Source organism: Lathyrus oleraceus, chromosome 5 (genome assembly GCF_024323335.1).
Source record: "Lathyrus oleraceus cultivar Zhongwan6 chromosome 5, CAAS_Psat_ZW6_1.0, whole genome shotgun sequence".
NCBI lineage: Eukaryota > Viridiplantae > Streptophyta > Magnoliopsida > Fabales > Fabaceae > Lathyrus > Lathyrus oleraceus.
The window spans coordinates 203,184,566-203,193,079 of NC_066583.1; the positions used below are offsets into that span (position 1 = coordinate 203,184,566).

The 8,514-nt window shown below is 39.6% G+C and overlaps 1 pseudogene; it reads left to right on the forward strand.

The window, feature by feature from the left end:
• The first annotated feature begins 8,090 nt into the window (after nucleotides 1-8,090).
• Nucleotides 8,091-8,190, forward strand: LOC127089410 (uncharacterized; annotated as a pseudogene).
• The last annotated feature ends 324 nt before the right edge of the window (nucleotides 8,191-8,514 follow it).

Sequence of the window (8,514 nt, forward strand, 5' to 3'; positions counted from 1 at the left end):
ATATCATCATTAGTTGCTGGCCTTCTTCTTCGACGACGTCGGGAGGATTGACCAGTTGCATTATCGGAAGGGTTGAGCGGGGCTGATTGTTGTTCAGGACCTTGATCACCTTGTTCCATTTCCTCAAACTCGTCCGGGGGCGGGTTTGCTTGTGTAGGCTCGGTAGGTTCGGGAGCATTCAGATCGTAGATGAATCGGTTGGGGTTGGTGACATCTGTGAGGGCAATGTTGGGCAAAACAACGCTTGGGACTTCTTGGTTATTCACCATAAGATAATACCTTCCGCCTACCCTATTTTTGATTAAGCGGCTGGAGCGACAATAGCTTATATCCATAAATAGGGGTGGCAGAGATTGCAAATTTTGAAGTCGGTCCCCTAGATTCAGACCAAGTGCTATGGTGGTTATTAATCCTCCAATCACAAAAGGTTGGCGGCCTCTAGCACATAGGGTGCGGATATGGTGAAATAAGAAAGAGGCGGTGTTTACCTTTGTATCCATTTCAAAGACGCAGTGGAGGAAGAATAATTCCTTCGCGTTGACTTTGCTGTTGTTGGGTCGACCAAAAATGGTGTTTTGCAGAATACGGATAAAATACCGGATAGTGGGGTTATGTATGTGTGAAACAAGTAGTACATCCCAGTTATTGGTTTCCACACCGGATATTTTTCGAAAGAGGTCGAAGGCATTTATGTGCCACTGTGAGTTCGGAGGGATTCTTGGATGGACACGGTCTCCTTCAGGGAACTGTAGCATGGTACTCAACTGAGTTTGAGTGAGTGCGTATTCGGTGTTGAACATACGGAACTTGGCGACGCCGGTTAGGTACTCGTCTTCACCGGTGGGAGTGGTGTATGAGTAAGAACTTAAAAATTCTAAGGTGAGTGATGGGTATGTAGGGTGATTTTGTGTGCAAAGAAAGGTTAAATCAGAAAGCCGAAGCATCCATTGCACACCTTGAAGTAATCCTAATTCTTGTAAGCAATTTAAATCAGGATACCTGGTAGATACGACACCTCGTTGTTGGAACTGATCAAACTGCTCCCGCTGATAATTATCATCTTCAGATCGGAAGATAATATTTCCGAATTGTTGGTTTTCCGCCATACTGATAGGTAGGAAAAAAGGAAAGGGGATGAAAATGGATTTGTATAGAATGGTTTGTTGGAATGATGTGGTGTAGGAAGAAAGGTATTGTAGGTATTTATAGGAAAAGTTTGGGAGTTGGGAAGAGGAGTGGATGAGAGAAAAATAAATGTGGATGAATGTGAGTGGAATGGAGTAAAGAGGTGGGTTAATGGGGAAAATAAAAAGGTGGGGGGATAACGGTCGTGTCCCCAACGGTCACCAACGTTCACCCATTCTGAAGCTGTCACACTCGTGACAGAAGGTGTTACAGGCGTCATGTGCACTTGCGTGACGACCGTGATGGCTTGTGTGACGCTCGTCACACCAGTGCTTGCAACGGTCACTGGCGCTCGTGACTGCTGACGTGGGCGCTTCATAAATTGTTTTTATTATTTTATTTTATTTGTTTTGTTTTGTTTATTATATTTTCTATTGTTATATTTTTGAATTGCCATGTATGCTATTCTATTACACACCATAGTGTATATATATTTTTCTCTAATAGGCAGTGTAAGTAGTAGCATAGTATATATCATCATTGGAAATTTTAGATAATGCATAAATCAGAATAACATTTAATTTAACCAATAATGCCAATAGCTTCATAAAAATAAACATAATGTAATATATGAATATAAAATAAAACATGCGGAAAATAAATCCTAAGATTAAAAATAATGTCAAATAAAACTATAAATCCTAAGACTAAAACTAGCTAACTCCAATTCTTCTAGCCACTTGTAGGATCTTTCGTTGGAGGGGAAAAGGAATTGACACGGCGGTTCAACTCGAGAAAATGATTTGTCATAGTAGTCATGTATTGCAGAATTTCATGTCCCATCATATTTAACTCTTCTCTCATGGCAGCTTGTTCTGACATCAAAGCTTGAATAGCGGTGTTATAATCAGTTCCGGGCATATGATGGCTAAGATCAGGTATTGCTGATTCTGCGGACGGGATAGGATGAGGTGGAGAGGCAGCGTCATGGTAACCAGTTGGTGTCTGCGGATCAGACTCAGCATAAGGAATCTGGTTGCCAAGAATCTCATAATCTTGGATGGTTTCAACAGATCTAACAGGAGAAGGTATTCCATCCAGGTTGTAAAGCCAATTGTTTCGGTCATGGACACTAGTCATCGGACTAGGCATTGTGAATAGGTAAACAACTTGGTTATTAATTACTAATTCAAACTCTTCAGGTCCCAGATTTCTGATAAACAAAGTGTTGAAAAGGAAAAGTACGTTCATAGACTCAATGCCACAAAAAGGGTTCAAATCAAGCATGGGTTGGCGCAATCCAATAGCATTAGCAATCATAGTTATCAATCCTCCTATTTGAATCGGTGCACAGTCATCTTGAATAAGGAGGTCAAAACTCGCCAGCATATAAGTGGCACCATTCACAGGACGGTTCTGGGAAGCACAGAATATTATGAAGAGTTCATCACGTGATACTGTGGTAATGTTTGATCTCTTTCCAAAAAGAGTGTGTGCTAGGATCTTGTGGAAATAACGAAAAGCCGGGTTATGTATGTTTCCAGAGAGAAACTCATGTTCCTCGGGGTCGTCATTTCCCGTCAAACTTCCCCAAAAATGCTCAAGCTCTCTATATTCAAAAAGGTCTTCTTGGCTCATGGTGAATGTATCAAAAGAAGTGGGGAACCCTAAAAGGTTAGTAAACTCTTGAATGTTAAACTGATACTCCATATTGAACATCCTGAATTGAATGAAACCTCGGTTTATTCCTTTTCCATGGTTTGGTAAATAGATCAGGGAGCTAAGGAATTCTAGGGTTAGTCTCCGGTAAGTAACAAATTATCTTCGAATAGGAGTGGTTTCCCACCCTATTTGATTCAGCAGATGCAGGACACTATCTCTTAGCCCAAGTACGATCATTGCATCTTCATCAGCATAGAAGGTTGGGTGCATCTCTCTCTCAGAAAGTTCTTCGAATTTTTGTCTCTGAGCTCTCCCTCTGAATTTGATACCCATGCGGTCAATATGTGCCATCAGGTTAGAGTTAACTAAAGAAAAGAAAAACAAGAGTTTTAGTCAGGATTTGGCCAAATGCCGAAAGAAGAAAAGAAGAAAAAAAATAAAGAATATGAAGAATGAAAACTAAATAAAATCAAATCAAAGAAGAAATAAAAATAAAAATTTGTGGGTTGTCTCCCACGAAGAGCTTTGTTTAATGTCGCAAGCTCGACATAAAACTATTAAATGTTAATCTATAAATTCTGAAGACATTACGTCTAAGTGCACGACTTGCGAGTCTTCATTGTTCTCAGCATAATGATAATGTTTTAGACGCTGCCCGTTTACGATAAATGGTTCAATAGATTTTCCTTTAATTTCTACAGCTCCACTGGGAAAGACATTGGTGATTTAGAAAGGGCCTGACCATCTAGATCGTAGCTTTCCTGGAAATAACTTAAGTCTAGAGTTAAACAATAGGATTATATCGCCTTGTTTGAAAGTTTTTCTTGATATACGTTTATCATGCCATTTTTTCGTTTTTTCCTTGTAGATTCTGGCATTTTCGTAGGCGTCTTGTCTAAGTTCCTCTAATTCGTTTATATCAAGAATTCGCTTTTCACCGGCGGCCTTATAGTTTAAATTTAAATTTTTAATAGCCCAATAGGCCTTATGTTCTAATTCTACCGGGAGGTGGCAAGATTTTCCATAAATAAGCTTAAATGGGGTTGTTCCTATGGAAGTTTTGTAAGCGGTTCGATAAGCCCATAAAGCTTCAGGTAATTTTGATGACCAGTCTTTTCTTGATGTAGCGACTGTTTTTTCCAATATCTGTTTAATTTCTCTATTAGACACTTCCACTTGTCCACTAGTTTGAGGGTGGTAAGGCGTCGCTACTCGATGTTTTACACCATGCTTAAACAATAATTTTTCGAGTATCTTAGATATGAAATGCGATCCACCGTCACTGACGACTATTCTTGGGACACCAAATCTTGGAAAGATTATATTTTTAAAGAGTCTAATTACTACTCATGTGTCGTTTGTTGGAGAAGCTATAGCTTCAATCCATTTTGATATGTAGTCAACTGCTACGAGTATGTATTTGTTACCAAAAGAAGGTGGGAAAGGTCCCATGAAATGTATTCCCCACACATCGAAAATTTCTACTTCCAAAATGCCTTTTTGTGGCATTTCGTCACGTCTAGATATGTTTCCTGTGCGTTGACACCTATCACATTTCTTGACAGCAGCATGCACATCCTTCCATATGTTTGGCCAATAAAGACCCGCTTGTAGGATCTTAGAGCAGGTTTTGGATGTACTTGCATGTCCACCATAAGGAGCGGAATGACAATGTTGGATTATACTTTCTACCTCTTCTTCAGGTATACAGCGACGAAAAATACCATCGGGGCCTCTTTTGAAAAGTAAAGGGTCGTCCCAATAATAATGTTTTATGTCATGGAAGAATCGTTTCTTTTGTTGGTAAGATAAATCAAGTGGAGCCACTCCGGCAGCTAAATAATTGACGAAATTAGCGTACCATGGTGTAATGCATATAGCTAAGGTGGTCTCTACCTGTTCAGCAACTCTATTTTCTTCCAAATTAGCTATAAGTTTATCGTACGAGAAGTCATCGTTGATCAATGTACTTTCCGGTTCCAGGTTTTCAAGTCTAGAGAGGTGATCTGCTACTACGTTTTCAATTCCTTTTTTATCTTTGATTTCCAAATCAAATTCTTGTAGCAACAAAATCCACCTTAGGAGTCTAGGTTTAGCGTCCTTTTTTGTTAAGAGGTACTTAATGGCAGCGTGATCAGTGTAAACTATTATTTTAGCTCCGACCAAGTAGGAACGAAATTTATCTAGTGTGAATACTACTGCTAAAAGTTCTTTCTTGGTCATGGCGTAATTCATTTGCGCTTCATCTAGAGTTCTACTCGCATAATATATGACGTGAAGTTTTTTTATCCTTTCGTTGTCCTAAAACAGCGCCTACGGCGTAGTCACTTGCGTCACACATTATTTTGAATGGTTCATTCCAATCAGGGGTCTGCATTATGGGTGCGGAGATCAATGCTTGTTTAAGTGTTTGAAATGCTTCTAAGCATTTTTTGTCGAAGATGAATTCAGCATCTTTCATTAATAGTCCGGTTAAAGGTTTAGTTATTTTAGAGAAATCTTTAATGAATCGTCGGTAAAAACCGGCATGTCCTAAGAAGCTTCGTATTTCTCTCACAGTTTTCGGAGGTTGAAGGTTTTCGATTACTTCTATTTTGGCTTTGTCTACTTCAGTTCCTCTATTTGATATGATGTGTCCTAAAACAATTCCTTCTTGTACCATAAAGTGACATTTTTCCCAATTAAGTACTAGGTTTACTTTTATACATCGTTCTAGAACTCTTTCTAGGTTTTCAAGACATTCTTCAAAACTTTGTCCGCATACGGAAAAGTCATCCATAAAGACTTCCATGAAGTTTTCGAGAAAATCGGCGAATATTGCCATCATACACCTTTGGAAGGTTGCAGGAGCATTGCACAAGCCAAACGACATTCGTCGATAAGCGAAGGTACCAAAAGGACATGTGAACGTTGTCTTTTCTTGGTCGTCAGGATGAATTGGTATTTGAAAGAAGCCTGAGTAACCGTCTAGATAGCAGAAATGAGAATGCTTGGCTAATCGTTCTAACATCTGGTCTATGAATGGTAAAGGAAAATGATCTTTTCGGGTTGCTTTGTTTAGCTTTCTATAATCAATGCACATTCTCTATCCCGATTCAATTCGTTTGGTTATAGTTTCTCCTTTTTCATTTTCGATCACTGTTATACCTCCTTTCTTTGGTACTACATGTACAGGACTAACCCATTTGCTATCGGATATAGGGTATATAACACCTGCCTCTAATAACTTCGTTACTTCCTTCTTCACTACCTCACTCAGGATCGGGTTTAGTCTCCTCTGATGTTCCCTAGAAGTTTTACAGTCTTCTTCTAGCATGATGCGGTGCATACAAATATAAGGACTTATCCCTTTAAGATCGGTGATGTTGTATCCTAGTGCGGTTGGATATTTTCTTAAGATATGTAGGAGTTTTTCGGTTTCGAGTTTTCCTAGGTCTGCATTTACTATCACTGGTCGTTCAAGTTCTAAGTCTAGGAATTCATATCTCAGATTTTTGGGAAGTGTTTTCAGGTCGAGGGTTGGTTTCTTAAGGCATTGCGTAGGATCCGATGTTATTGCTAAACATTGGTTCAGTCTGTCTTCTACACGACAGTCAGACAATTCGTCATTTTCTAATTCTGTTTCTTTTATGCATTCATCGATGATATCCATGAAGTAACATGTGTCTTCTATTGCAGGTGCTTTCAAAAATTTGGAAAGAATGAACTCAATTTTCTCTTCTCCTACTTCGAAAGTGAGTCGTCCTCGTTTTACGTCTATGATAGCACCGGCGGTTGCTAAGAATGGTCTTCCCAATATAATGGGGGTAAATTCATCTTCTCTTATGTCCATAATTATAAAATCGGTTGGGATGTAGAATTGACCTATGCGCACGGGAACGTTTTCAAGAATTCCTACGGGATATCTAACGGAACGATCTGCTAATTGCACAGACATTTTGGTTGGTCTTAATTCTCCCATTTCAAGTCTCTTGCATATGGACAAGGGCATAACACTGATACCGGCTCCTAAATCGCATAAAGCTTTGTCTATGACAAATTTTCCTATATGACAGGGTATAGAGAAACTACCAGGATCTTTAAGTTTAGGAGGCATATTCTGGATTATTGCGCTACACTCAGTAGTGAGTGTAACGGTTTCGCTCTCTTCAAGTTTCCTTTTATTAGATAGAATTTCTTTTAAGAACTTGGCATATGAAGGCATCGGTGTAATAGCTTCTGTAAAAGGAATGGTGACGTTTAATTGTTTCAGTAGGTCAACAAATTTTTTAAATTGGCCCGCGTCTTTGGTTTTAATTTGCCTTTGAGGATAAGGGATAGGTGGTTTGTAAGGTGGCGGAGGTACATAAGATTCTTTCTTTTCTACGGTTTCCTTATTACACTCTTCCTTTTCCTTCCTCAGTTGACTTTTTAGAGTTTTGGTTTTCAATCCTTGGTTCAGACGGTCCTTCTACCTCTGTTCCACTTCTTAATATAATTGCATGAGCGTGGCTTTTCGGATTAGGTTGGGGCTGTCCAGGAAAGGTACCAGTTGGGCAGCAGTAGGCGCTTGTTGTTGAGCTACTTGCGAGATTTGTGTTTCCAGCATTTTGTTATGGGTAGCCAGGGCATCTACTTTACTTGCTAGTTGTTTAATTTGTTCGTTAGTGTGTACATTCTGGTTTAAGAAATCTTTATTGGTTTGCTGTTGAGAAGCTATGAAGTTCTCCATCATGATTTTCAAATTGGATTTCCTAGGAACGTTATTGTTATGTGTAGATGGGGTCGGCTTTTGATATCCAGGAGGTATAGATGGGGCTTGACTGGGAGCTTGTCCTGGTGCGTATAAAGCATTATTACTCTTATATGAAAAATTAGGATGGTTCTTCCAGTTTGAGTTATAGGTATGCGAGTAAGGATTTCCTTGAGCATAGTTCACTTGCTCTGCTTGGATTCCTGTTAGGAGTTGACAATCTGTAGGAGTGTGACCTTGAATTCCACAGACTTCACAATTTTGAGTTACGGCAACCACGGTGGCTGGAGGTGATACATTTAAACTTTCAATTTTCTGGGCAAGAGCATCCACTTTTGCATTAACATGATCAAGGCTACTTATCTCGTACATGCCAGTTTTCGTTTGAGGTTTTTCTACCATTGTTCGGTCGCTTCCCCACTGATAATGGTTTTGGGCCATGCTCTCAATAAGTTGATAAGCGTCAGCGTAAGGTTTATCCATAAGCGCACCACCGGCGGCGACGTCTATTGTTAACCTTGTGTTGTACAAGAGACCATTATAGAAGGTATGAATTACTAACCAGTCCTCTAAACCATGGTGTGGACAAAGTCTCATCATGTCTTTGTATCTTTCCCAAGCTTCGAAGAGAGACTCGTTATCTTTCTGCTTAAATCCATTTATCTGGGCTCTTGACATAGTTGTTTTGCTTGGAGGAAAATATCGGGCAAGAAAGACTTTCTTCAACTCATTCTATGTGATGACTGAGTTGGAAGGAAGAGACTGAAGCCATCTCCTAGCTTTATCTCTTAACGAGAAAGGAAAGAGACGAAGTCGAATTGCCTCTGAAGTGACACCATTAGCTTTAACAGTATCAGCGTATTGGACAAATACGGATAAATGAAGGTTTGGATCCTCGGTAGGATTTCCAGAAAATTGGTTCTGTTGCACTGCCTGCAACAGTGAAGGTTTAAGTTCGAAGTTGTTTGCTTCGATTGCGGGTGGAGCAATACTCG